Source organism: Triturus cristatus, chromosome 4_1 (genome assembly GCF_964204655.1).
Source record: "Triturus cristatus chromosome 4_1, aTriCri1.1, whole genome shotgun sequence".
Taxonomy (NCBI): Eukaryota; Metazoa; Chordata; class Amphibia; order Caudata; family Salamandridae; genus Triturus; species Triturus cristatus.
Genome location: NC_140585.1, coordinates 683,761,239 through 683,774,888, shown reverse-complemented (window position 1 = coordinate 683,774,888; position 13,650 = coordinate 683,761,239).

The window sequence follows — 13,650 nt, the reverse complement described above, 5'->3', positions numbered from 1 at the left end:
ACATAACAGATATCAGAGTCCAACAAAGACTGCAGATATTGCAGGGTCTCAGGCAGCCACTAAAATTTCCAAAACTACAAATTGAAAGTTGTTTCACAAATTAACAGCTATATACACAGTAAAATTCATTAAGTGACTCTCATGAGCGTTGTGCAACAATAACACTAGATATGGCAAGATAGCCGACAAAATGATTGCAGACGCGTGGACTGGGTTCAACCTTCAGGAAGATGCTAAATAGAAACAAAAGACAAGTGTGTGGAGATGGGGCAATAGGTGGGGGGAAGCCCATCCTTCAATGTCAGGGCTGTCTGGAAGCTCAGCAGGCAATGTGAGGGCAAAGGGCCGGTCTGTGTCTCACTGTATGGGGATGCTCACATGTACAGTATATTATCTAGCACCCTATCTAAATAGCTGTGCACATGTTTATCAGAAGGAACACATCCATCACTTTTAGAACTGTCAAATTAAAACATATTTTAATAAAACGCCTTTGTTTCGTTTGTGACGGAATTGCACAACAGAGCACTATTATTGTTAGTAGTGGAAATATGAATACTAATATTATTATTTTTAGTGTTATTATTATGTGTTAATTTAAGGTAGTGCCCCGTAAATATTTGCGGAATTATCGAATTACACTTTAGTGTACTATATGAAGAGAGTGTGTCCATTATATTTTTTGCACAGCAGATGTCAATAATTTGGGGTCTCGTCGTAGCTTTAAAATAATTCGTACTGGAGAAGAAGGAGCCCACTGTTTAAGAGCATGGCCGTGGTGTGTCTGTGGATATGGGGCTGTACGGTACTGCCAAAGTGCCAACATCCCAAAGGTCGATAGATGAACACAGACGTAACACCAAAACACTCACAGACCCAAGCAGGGACAACTACACAGGCACGCACCGATCTGGACACAACTATGCACCTGTGCCCCTAATTTAAGAGTTACAGAATGGACCCACAATCTAAAACACACAAGGTAATTGGCAAATACATGAACACATGCAGACATAGGCACACACACACACTTAGACCATGCCCACACACAGTCCTAGATATCTACAATACACACAAAAACCTTCATGCACATAGAACACTCAGGTGTGGAGTATTCACACCAGACACACACGAGACAATTATGTGCTGCACAGAACTTGCTTCTTCTGAAATATTTATGACATAAAATCTTTATTCTGGTGCTTAATGTTGGAAGGCGTTCTCCGGGGGGCTTTGGAATACGTTCCTGACCACCCGTTGACCCACCTCTCCCGGAGTTAGGCCGAGCAAGGGCGGGGAGGCCTTTCCTGGAAGGGTCTCGTACCTAGGATCGCACACACTGCGCTTGCACTCTCTGACAGAGGGACGCCACACAGTAGTTCTTCGTAAGGCAGTATACTTTATCGGAGACGTAAGGGATATTTATGATCCGAAATGCAGGTATGGAAACAGTGCCACAATCAGCGGCGATCTCGTGATGGGGGTTTGGGGGTAGCGGGACAGTCTTTGAGTCAGTGTCTCTGCAGAGTATCCTACGCACAGCTCTCAATCCTCGAGCTGGGGGGATGTTGCTTCTCTCGGCAATCTCTGCCGATTCCCTTGGAGGAGAGTGCCGCGAGTCACTCAGCAGGCACAGGTGGTTCGGAGTTCGGGGAGCCGCGACAGCGTCAGCAGGGCTCAGATGGTTCAGAGTTCGGGGAGCCGCGACAGCGTCAGCAGGGCTCAGATGGTTCAGAGTTCGGGGAGCCGCGACAGCTTCAGCAGGGCTCAGATGGTTCAGAGTTCGGGGAGCCGCGACAGCGTCAGCAGGGCTCAGATGGTTCAGAGTTTGGGGAGCCGCGACAGCATCAGCAGGGCTCAGATGGTTTCAGAGTTCGGGTAGCGTTCTTCGGTTCGGGGAGCGATCGAGCCGCGACCAGGTCACCAGGTCTTCTCTGCCTCCCGTCCCTTCAGCACCCCTTGTTATACTCCCCCTCCTCTTTGAAGTCCGGAGTCCTCGCCGAGAGGGGTCTTGGTGCATGGGGGCGGTGTGTCGGGACTTCCTGTCGCTCGGCCCTTTGTTCTGTTCAGGTGGGTCTGGGAGGGACTCCAGACACCCAGCAGGCGAGGCGCCCGCTCACCGGGGGCCTGGTGGCCGATCGAAACCTTCCTTGGGGAAGAGACCAGAGGTGTGACAGGGACGGCGCCTCCCGGTCTGGCTTGGGGGGGTTTCTCTCTCCCTCGGCCGGGCATGCATGTTGAGGTCTGGACGGCCATCGGGATGTTGGGCCATGGTGGCCGGAAGTCTGTGACATCGGGGATCGGTGCGGTTGCAGGGTGGCTTGCTGGTCAGGAGGGCCCACGCCACGAGGCCTGTCTCACACTTAATGTTTTAAGAAGAGATATCAGGAACTTAAATAGTCGAGACAGCACCCCGGCTGAGAGTAAACTTGGCAGCCCCACCAAAAGCTGCTTAATTAATGCAATAGATGGGCACAATATACTGTGAAACAGAACTAAAATATAAACTACCACTGCATGCATTAGTGTTATTGAACTGCAGCAAAAAAATTACAAGACACTTTAAAAGTAAATAAATGGTTTTAAAATTTTTGAAAGTCATGTAGGAGATATGTGCATTTGTGTCATTGAAAGGACATTAATCACCAACAACGGAGAGCGAGGGTGAGACAGGCAGTGGAAGAACAAGCACTCGCGGCGACGCTAATTACAAACAGATGGCCCCTGCGTGCCACTGCTCGCTCCCACAAGGTGGATGCCACCACAAGCACAAGTGCTTGAAAAGAGCAGACCGATTTCTAAAGGTCATCTCCTAGTGCAGCGCATGTGCGCTGCTCTAGGTTCGACCTAAAAAGGTGGGTTGAAGGATCAATGGATGAGGCAGAACTATGGCCGGTGTTGAGAACAATGGCCAGAATCCAGGGACAAATCTTGTATAAAACAAAGCTCCATGATTCACTGCTGATCTGGCCAGGCAACTATAGAGTTACAGTGACGGACCAAATCCACACTGGTAACACAGAGAGAAGACAAAAAGTGACCTCCCTAGCTAGGAAAGGTGGGTGAAAACAATTGATTAGCTCAGAGAAGGTGTCAAACCAAACCCACAACTATCACACCCAGCCACAGGGCACGTAGGCTGCAACCAGTAGTGGATTGTTGCCTACCCAACACCCGGGGTGGTGTCAGATAGATGTAATGCCTAACCCTACTAAAAGCATTTTTGACGTCATAAGGCCAGCCATGTGCCATGGTCACCAAGGAAGCTTGGGAGCAGAAAGAGAGCTGTTCCTGGGTCTTCGTGCATAAATCACCCCCAATTCTTCTGTTCTTTGACATCCATTAGAACAAAGGTGTTACAGAGGAACAGTGGCAACCACAGATAAGTAAGTGAGTGTGAGGATTGAGGCAAGTAATGTTATTGGGCAGTAGTTAACATAAGGAAGTCTGACTGGCAGATGGGAAAATTATTCAGAAAATTCCTGAGGAACATTATTGGCATAAGGGTACTCCACTGGACACATAAACTGCATTTGGTGACACATAGTGAAAAATCAAGGGCATGGAATTGCACATGAGGGTACCTGAGAAACCTCAACAGGAAGATGCTCTCAGTCCAGGTTATTAAGGACACCATCTCCAGACCTGAACGTTTCACTTATAAATCATTAATGTCAGATGTTAATATCTAATTAGTTCAATGGAAGCGAAACATGACTACAATATCCAGAATGCATTAGGCTATCACAACAAAAGTTCAGAATAAAAAACCACGTCCTTAATGACTGAGTGGGAGGTGGTCGCCCTATACCCTGATGTGTTAGAAAATGGTGTATTTGGGCAGTAGTCCAAAACCCTTAAACGTAAACAACAATCATAAAAGGTGCTCAGTGTAGGAGTTATACACAACAAAACAACCTATTAGGGGACAGTAAGAAATGAATGAATCCCTTGAAGGTTTGCAACACGTTCAAGTAAAAATATTTTTGATGCCCATCTGCTAGCAGACCAAGCTTCTCCATGAAATGCTAAAGACAGAGGGGATGTAAGTCTGGCTCAGTAGAGAGCGCTATATGTGTCTACGCGTTTTGGTAATTTTTTGTTAACCCTATGGTAATGCACCTCTAATACTCAATTATGACCCATCTGTATGACAATACCTTCCTCATATCCAAACCTGATTGTTGTCCGAGCAGTGCTATGATACAATGCACTTGAGCCTAGATTTATCAAGGGTTGCATGCAGCAGTGGCCCATCCCCCACCAAAGTGACGGGGCAGGCCAGAGGAGGGAGCTGGGGGGATGGGTGGGTTTGGGGGACAAAATTAAAAAACAAATAAATAAATAATACCTTATCGCCGCCTCCCAGACTGCACTGTGGCCAATCATGAAGCTGCATGAAAGCAGAGTCAGGATTGTCCTGAGCGCTAGAACTTTGTGCTCCCAGGCAGACTGGGAGCCTGTTCCATGCTTTCTCCAGCCCCAGCGACTCAGGGACTGAAGAAAGCTTCACTGTGCATGAGGGTGTGGCCGGCCTGAGATGGCTGGCCAAACCCTCATGCACAGTGAAGGGAGTGGCCACCACTCCCCTAACACAGTTTCATCCCCCTGGACCCTCTCCCAAGACACATGAGAGTCCTGGAGGTGAGTGCAGGGGGATTAAAATAAAACAATAATAAAAATGGATTAAAATCCGTTTTATTATCGTTTTATATGCAGGCGGTGTCAGGCGCCCTAATTGAGGTCCCGCTGCTGGTTGCACGGGCCATTTTGTTACGCTTCCAAATACCTCAGGCTGTCATAATTGTGACATGAATGGTATTTCATTAGCAGAGGAGGAGCACAGTAGAAGACATCAGATGTGTGAAAATACAATGCTGCATTGACCAAGTGCAAGGTTAAAGCTGTAACTGGCATGCTTAGCCCTTTCCTGCCTGTGGAGATCATGGTGACTCAATGAGAGCTTGATGAAAAAAGCAAATAAAAACCAGTTAAATATTGTTTGAATTTCTAACTTTAATTGATCCTGAAAAGAGCAAGTTAAAAGGCATTCAAAGGTTACTAAATGAGAGCAGATGAGTGTGCATTCAGATGAGACAGAAGGGTACTCTTGATAAGTTTCAGCAGCGACAGGAAGGAGGTGCATTCTCCAACTGACCAAACTAAGAAACAAAGCCAAATAAAGCTGAAGGGTGCAATGGAAACCTAGAAGGAGGCAGTGTGGGCACAGATAGATAGATCTATCAAGGCACAGTGGTGATTGCAGTATGGAAAATGACTGGTTCTACAATGTGCTTTGGTACAATTTTACTGAAAACAGACAATAGAAGCCTCTTGATGATCTCCAATCAGTAGTTAGGCCAGAGAGCAGCACCGGTACGGAGATGTTATACACAGTAGCTGATTCTCGTTGCATCTTTAAATTAAATGAGTTTTGCCTCCTCGTCCTTCTTGGCCTGTCTGCAGCATCTAACACTATCAATCACACTTTTCTTTATAAATTTCTGTAATAATAGATGGTGAACGTTGACACAGATCAGAAATGGTATAAACTCATCTTACCAACCATTCACAAGTGACAATGCTGCCAATCTATACAGTCTCTGACATCTTCTGTACGGAGTCCCAAAATGATCCATTCTCTTTTGCATTCTATTCAAACTGTACATGGAGTCCCTCAACTCGCTCCTGAGACAATCAAACATCTGTTTTGATCTCTGTGCTGACGAAACTTGATTATATTTTAATGTACCAGAGACCATTGCTAGGGTAGCAAAGACCAGAGATGACCTACAGTCATGAAAGACATCATCTTAAACTGATTCTACAGAAAATAAAGGCCCCTATGAACCCCCACCCTACCTAAGTGTGACACTCTTCTACTAATGTTGTAAGCAGGTTCTAACTATCAAAAAGGAGAACAGCGATTCTTGGCACTCAGGAACAGTTTAAGTTTAATTAAACAAAAACGGCTGGGAATTGCAGCCACATCTCCTACAGTTCTGTGCTGAAATTCAACTTGTATTAGTTACATCGCATGTTTTATACTGCAAAGCGGTTGCAATAAAGAGAAGCTCATCCCCTTGTGGGCAGGAAGTACTGCTAAAGTGGGCCAAACATTATGTGTTAGATGCTTGATCCCCACCTGATAGAAAGGTACATAAATACCAACTGGAGGTCACATTCTGAAGTGGTCCAGGTGGCCAGGTGTGTCATATGTGTGTAAAAGCACTAGGGGTAGACAGAGGGCAACTATGTTATGTTGATCTTATAATGGGTGACTCTGAAACTATAACAAGTATTTCATTGTGAATTTGGGTAGTGCAGGCAACAGTTGCTCTGAGGTGTGCTGGACTCCTAAAGGTGGGACCTTTTTATATATCAATCTGATGCTAACATTCCCCCCTGTAGCTGAGTTATCAACTACTGCCCTGGCTGTTTATGTCCATGTCTTGCTTGTGGGGTTCCTTGTTTCTGGTATGTGGTGTGCATGTTTCTTTTAGCTTTGGGTATCCTAGCCAGATGTAGATCCCCTATGTTTAGAGTAGCCTTTTTCATGCAGGCATTTATTAGTTGCAGAGTACAGCACTTCAAGAGCAAGATTTTAACCACTGGTGACAAGAACTTGCATAGGCCTGCGGTCCACCTTGGCAACCAGGTAAACCAACCAGTAAACCTTTCTATGTTTGGTGCCCCTCCTTCTTTAACCATGACCTGCTGTAGGTTGTGCAGTGCTTGGATGGCGATTGACAGCATACCATTGTCCAGGTCGTTAATGGGGATGAAGGTACAGCATGCTGTACCTTTCTTGGCGCATACACCCCCTTTCATTGTGGTCATTCAGTCCAACACATACTGACGCTGTGTCACCATGAGGCAGATGGTGCGCATTTCTTGATTGTTTGCATTGAGGCCGTCTTCAGTAGCGTTCATCATTTTCAGCAGTTCTTACCTGGTGATCTCAAGCCACCGGGTGTTGACCTTGGTTTGCACAGTGAAGAAGGGGATTGACCCTCCCACAAAAAATTTCAGAAATGTCCTTGAATCTGTCCCAGACAAAGTACTCGGCTGACCTTCTTTTGCGTATTTGTTGTAGTTTCCTGACTGCTATGGGTTTCTCCTTACCCTCTATCCATGTGTACCCTCCAACCTCTGCGTTCATGTGTCTTGGCATTGCATCAGTAGGGCATCATTCAACCTGCAACCATGGGACATGCCGTTACTTCTGTTCCCTAAATTTATGGCCCTGCATGAGAACTGAATGTTGGGGTTCCAGTTATTGTTCATAAATGCAGTCCCAGTTACACTAATGGCTAGCCTTTGTCCTCAGATTGCTACTTGTGTAGACTCTTTATTGTAATGGGTTGAGGGCTTGGTGAAATCCAAGAAGCCCTTGTGGGTGCTGGCTTTATGTTCCGTATTCCAATACTGTGTCTGGCCCTTTTTCTTGAGCTTGTATAGCTCGGACTGGAATCCATCCTGCTCTGTCTGGATGTGAAGAACTTCAGGTATGATGTCATACTTGGTTAGTTGACTGTGACCTCCTGTGGTGTTATAGTGTTGGACTGGAGTTTGGCTCTTATTCGGCATAGGTACAAGTGTTTGAGAAACACGGTTTTGCAGGGTGGTACCTCCTGAGACAGCTTTAGTCTACCTGTGCCTACTGCATGGGGTATCAATGAGTAAATGTAGCATGAGGTGGTAGATATTTGGCTCCCCACTGAGGTCATGTGCTGATAACAGGTGCTGTGCAGTAGTGCGCTGTATAATGCATGTGGGATGCTGATGTGTGCGGTGAAATTGTGTGTTGAATGTGTTAGATGCCGGGGCTCATAACGGACTATATTACCTAGGAACTTGGCTGAACCTTGACCTGTTTCTGTTTGGTGATACATCATTGAAAAAACATCAAAGCAGGTAGGGCAAAAGACAATACAAAGATGTATGTTTTCAGTTAGGGTGTCAAAGAATCAATGTAAAGTCCGGGGGAAACTCTATGGGTGATCCTATTCACATAGTGTTTGCAAAGTCCGGGAGAAGCTCTACGGGAGCCTCTGTCCCCAAAGTGTTCATAGTTCACATTGGAAAAGTCTGTGATAGGTCCAATCAAATGTCCGAGAGGTGTATCCATGACCCTTTCCCTTTGACCTTGCCAGCTGTAAGAGTTGAAAAGATTACTTTGAAAGGCCCTTCAAACTTGCTGTCTCTCGACCTTTGATGGAAGTTGCGGATTTGGACTCGGTCGCCAGTTTTCTGGATGATGTATGGTAAGTCAACAGAGGTGCGCACTGCCTTCCTTTAGGTAACCTGTTAAGTGAGGAAGCTGCAAGGTTTGGTCAATTCAAAGAGGTATATAAACATTTCTTTACCTAGGGCCTCAGAGCTGGGCAGCACAGGGCTTAGTTTGGTTCTGCTTGGAGGTATTGGTGTCTGAATTGAGTTACCAGTGACTAGATGATTTGTTGGGTCAAGTGGTGGTCTCTGCTTGGGGTGTTCCTTAGCGCAAACAGGACTAGCGGCGAGTAATGCAGTCATTTCTTACCCATGGTGGCGCACAGTTTGCTGAGCTTGTTTTTTCGCAGGCCATTGAAGCATTCCACTATACCATTGCTTTGGAGGTAAAAGACACACAGATGATGGATGAAATGCTATGGATATAAAACATTCACCCCCAGTCAAGAGATCTGGGTTAAATCCATTTGTATTTTGCTCACCATGCCACCCCGGTTTAGACCCAGCAATATGCAAATCAGTCCTGACCCTGTGCCTCGTGGGAAAAGTCCAGCCAGAACTGCCAAGCCAGGTCCTCCCTGGATGGAAACAAGCATCCTGGAACCGGTTTCAGCAAATCACCCCTCATCAGCCAGGCTAGCTTGAATCCAGTGGCACAGTGAGCCTGGGATGCATGTCTGGGCATACCCAGTGCACTTAGGGCAAGAAAGCAAAAGATGCACAGATGATGGATGGAATGCAGAGCAAATCAAACCTTACCCCCCCACCAGTCAAGAGATCTAGGTTAAATCCATGTTTCTTTTGCTCACCGTGAGACCCCAGTTTAGACCCAGCAATAAGCAAATCAGTCTTGACCCTGTGCCTCATAGGCACAGTCCAGCCCGAACTGCCAAGCCAGGTCCTCCTTAGACTGAAAACAAGCATCCTGGGACCTGTTTCGGGGCATCACCCCTCATCAGCCAGGCTAGCTTGAATTCAGTGGCACAGTGATCCAGGGACCCATGTCTGGTCATACCCAGCGCACTTAGGGCGAGAAAGCAAAAGATGCACAGCTGATGGATGGAATGCAGAGCAAATCATACATTCACCCCCAGTCAAGAGATCTGGGTTAAATTCATTGTTATTTTGCTCTCCGTGCCACCCCAGTTTAGACCCATCAATATGTAAATCAGCTTGACCCTGTGCCTCATAGGAAAAGTCCAGCCCGAACTGCCAAGGCAGGTCCTTCCTGGATGGAAACAAGTATCCTGGAACCGGTTTCGGAGAGTCACCCCTCATCAGCTAGGCTAGCTTGATTCCAGTGGCACAGTGCACCTGGGAACCATGTCTGGGCATACCAGGCACACTTAGGGCGAGAAAGCAAAAGATATACAGCTGATGGACAGAATGCAGAGCAAATCAAACATTCATCCCCAGTCAAGAGTTCTGGGTTAAATCCATTGTTCTTTTGCTCACTATGCCACCCCAGTTAAGACCCAGCAATATGCAAATCAGTCTTGACCCTGAGCCTTATGGGAACAGTCCGACCCGAAATGCAAAGCCAGGTCCTCCCTGGACAGAAACAAGCATCCTGGAACCAGTTTCGGGGCATCACCCCTCATCAGCCAGGCTAGCTTCAATTCAGTGGCACAGTGAACCTGGGAACCATGTTTGGGCATACCAGGCACACTTAGGGCAAGAAAGCAAAAGATACATAGCTGATGGATTGAATGCAGAGCAAATCAAACATTCATCCCCAGTCAAGATATCTGGGTTAAATCCATTGTTCTTTTGCTCACCATGCCACCCCAGTTTAGCCCCAGCAATATGTAAATCAGTCTTGACCCTGTGCCTCATGGGGACAGTCCAGCCAGAACTGCCAAACCAGGTCCTCCATGGACCAGAAAAAAGCATCCTGGGACTGGTTTAGGGGTATCACCCTCATCAACCAGCTAGTCTGAATCCAGTGGCGCAGTGAGCCCGGGACCCACATCTGGGCATACCCGGCGCACTTTGGGCGAGAAAGCAAAAGATACACAGCTGATGAACGGAATGCCGAGCAAGTCAAACATTCACCCCATTAAAGAGACCTGGGTTAAATCCATTGTTATTTTGCTCACCAAGCCACCCCAGTTTAGATCCAGCAATATGTAAATCAGTCTTGACCCTGTGCCTCATGGGGACAGTCCAACCCAAACTGCCAATGCAGGTCCTCCATGGACCAGAAACAAACATCCTGGGACCGGTTTAGGAGCATCACCCTCATCAACCAGCTAGCCTTAATCCAGTGGCACAGTGAGCCCGGGACTCACATCCGGGCATACCCGGCGCACTTTGGCTGAGAAAGCAAAAGATACACAGCTGATGGACGGAATACAGAGCAAATCAAACATTCACCCCAGTCAAGAGATCTGGGTTAAATCCATTGTTCTTTTGCTCAATATGCCGCCCCAGTTTAGACCCATCAATATGCAAATCAGTCTTGACCCTGTGGTGCCTCATAGGAAAAGTCCAGCCCGAACTGCCAAGCCCGGTCCTTCCTGGATGGAAACAAGCGTCCTGGAAACGGTGTCGGGAAATCACCCCTCATCAGCCAGGTTAGCTTGAATCCAGTGGCACAGTGTGCCCAGGACCCATGTCTGGGCATACCACGCGCACTTAAGGCGAGAAAGCAAAAGATACATACCTAATAGATGGAATGCAGAGCAAATCAAACGTTCATCCCCAGTGAAGAGATCTGGGATAAATCCATTGTTCTTTTGCTCACTATGCCACCCCAGTTAAGACCCAGCAATATGCAAATCAGTCTAGACCCTGAGCCTCATGGGAACAGTCTGACCCGAACTGCCAAGCCAGGTCCCCCCCGGACAGAAACAAGCATCCTGGGACCGGTTCGGGGCATCACCCTTCATCAGCCAGGCTAGCTTGAATCCAGTGGCACAGTGAGCCCGGGACCCACGTCTGGGCATACCCGGTGCACTTAGGGCGGGAAAGCAAAAGACACACAGATGATGGATGAAATGCAGAGCAAATCACACATTAACCATCAGTCAAGACATCTGGGTTAAATCCATTGTTCTTTTGCTCACCATGCCACCTCAGCTTAGACCCAGTAATATGCAAATCATTCTTGACCCTGTGCCTCATGGGAACAGTCTAGCCCGTACTACCAAACCAGGTCCTCCCTGGACCAGAAAATAGCATCCTGGGACCGGTTTAGGGGCATCACCCCTCATTAGCCAGGCTAGCTTGAATCTAGTGGCACAGTGAGCCCGGGACCCACGGCTGGGCAATGATCTGGAGGTGGCATGCTGAGACCAGCATGTGGGCTATGCCTATAAGGGTACAGATGCTTTTGAACATTTTGTTCATGAAATGTCACCCACTGTCTGATCGGATGACCTCTGATACCTCCCACCTTGGTATAACTTCTTGAACTAGAAAGGTAGCTGCGCCTTCAGAGTCACACTGTGTGCTGGGGCCCACTTCAATTAACCTAGAGAAGGAGCAGAACACCACGATTAGATATCAGTAATTGGCACATCTGTCAATTATGTCAATGAAATCTATGTTTAGTGCCTGTTATAGCCCAAAAAGTCTCAGGATAGATGAGGTTATGACTTTCAGTGTGGGTTTAGTTGAGTGCAACTGACATTCTGTAAACTCATTTAGGTACATGGAGATCATTTCTGCCACATGGGGAATAAACGAATCTAGCTGTAGGTTAGCGAGTATGCTCTCTTTAGGGATATGTACTGGTAGGTGGAGCTGGTTCAGGACTGTGTAGAATAGGCTGTGGGACATGATGTGTTTCCATGTAAAAGTGTCCCTGCAGATGATATTGTGAGGGTCTGTGTGCATCCCAAGATTCCCGGAGTTCTCGCTCATGTGGGAGAGCCACTGCCTGTATTTCCCTAAAGTACAAACTAGCCGTCTCAGTGTATGGTAATTCAGAATGTGGAGAGGAGTCCTCTGAAGGCTGATTCTCAGCCTCCTGTACTGGGGACTCATGGATTGCTCCTGTTATCTCGTAGGATGCCTCCTTTGGCGCCTAGTTGGTGGGAGCGTCCTCAGGATATAAAGTCCTGGCCTCCTGCATGTGTGGTGCACTTGACTACTGCTACTCATTTCAGCAGTGTAAATGCGTTGATGAGGAGTTCTAACAGATCTCTGTGCATTACTGGTGTGGCATCAGATTTGAGGAAGCCTCTTCTCTTCCATTTGCTAATACTGGAATGTACGGTAGTTGTAACATAGGGTGAGTTAGAATATACTGTGATGGTGTCACCTGTGCCTTGTGGGAGGTCCTCAACGAGTTCCACCAATTTGGTTGCTTGTGCAGAGAGGCGCATGAGTCATGTCAGCTGGGCTGTGATTTGCAGAGAATCTGACGATGCTTGATAATAGCCTGTGACCTCTGCTGCCTCTGTGTGCCTAACATCGGTATCTATGACAGAGGAGCCATTTACAAACATGACTTTGTTGTCGGGATTGGGTCTTCTTCTACCCTGAATGATTGGTCTGGTGCCTGCACAGGGCAGTCATGGACTTCCTGTCCTTCTTGTATTTCATGGGTACTGAAGGGGGCTGGGTTGGCGATATGGCACCACACTATGTTGAGTGCAGTTCTGTATAGCATAAGCTCATATCCTGAGACTCGCTGGGTGTTCAGGGTACCTTTCTATTTCTGTATGATTGTGAACACTGCATGTTCAATGTACAGTGTGAGGGGTGCCCCGTGACAATGGAGGTGCTTTTGTGAAGCAAAATGCTGAAGAAGGCATTTTTAACATCTATGACTGAGAAGTACACAGCTTCAGTTGGGATGTTGGTCAGTATGATGGAGGGGTCTGGTATCACAGGGAACTGTGGAACCACTACATCCTTTAGGAGAAGTAGGTCCTCTACTAGGTGCCATGTTCCCCCCTTTGCCTTCTTCATGGGTTGTATGGGGGTATTACAGGGTTTATGCAGGTATCACAGGGTCACTGGATCTCTGTTGCTCGTAATACATTTTGGTCCTGCAGTCTACTGCAAGGTGTCCATCTTATGGCAGTAGAAGCATTCTCTAGTGTATTTCATTGGACCTCCCCTTCTTCTTTCCTTAAAACCTCCTCTTGCCCTTCGATCATTACTTTAGAATCCATGGACGTTCTGTGTGCCTGTTACCATGGGGATCGTGTCAATCTGCATGGCTGCAGCTACAACTGCTCCCCCTAATCTTTCTTTATTTTTGCTGTACCAGCTTTGCTGTGTCCCTCTGTACTTGGTCCTGCCTGCCTTTGTCTGTTTCTATTTTCTTCTTGCAATAATGTATCATGTGGGCCTGTACCTCTGGCCATCGTTTTGGGTCCAACTCAATTATGTTGTCTAGTCTGTTTTTTACTTCAGTGGGAAGTCCCTTTTTGAGGATATTGAAGAAAAAGGTGAGCTGATGGC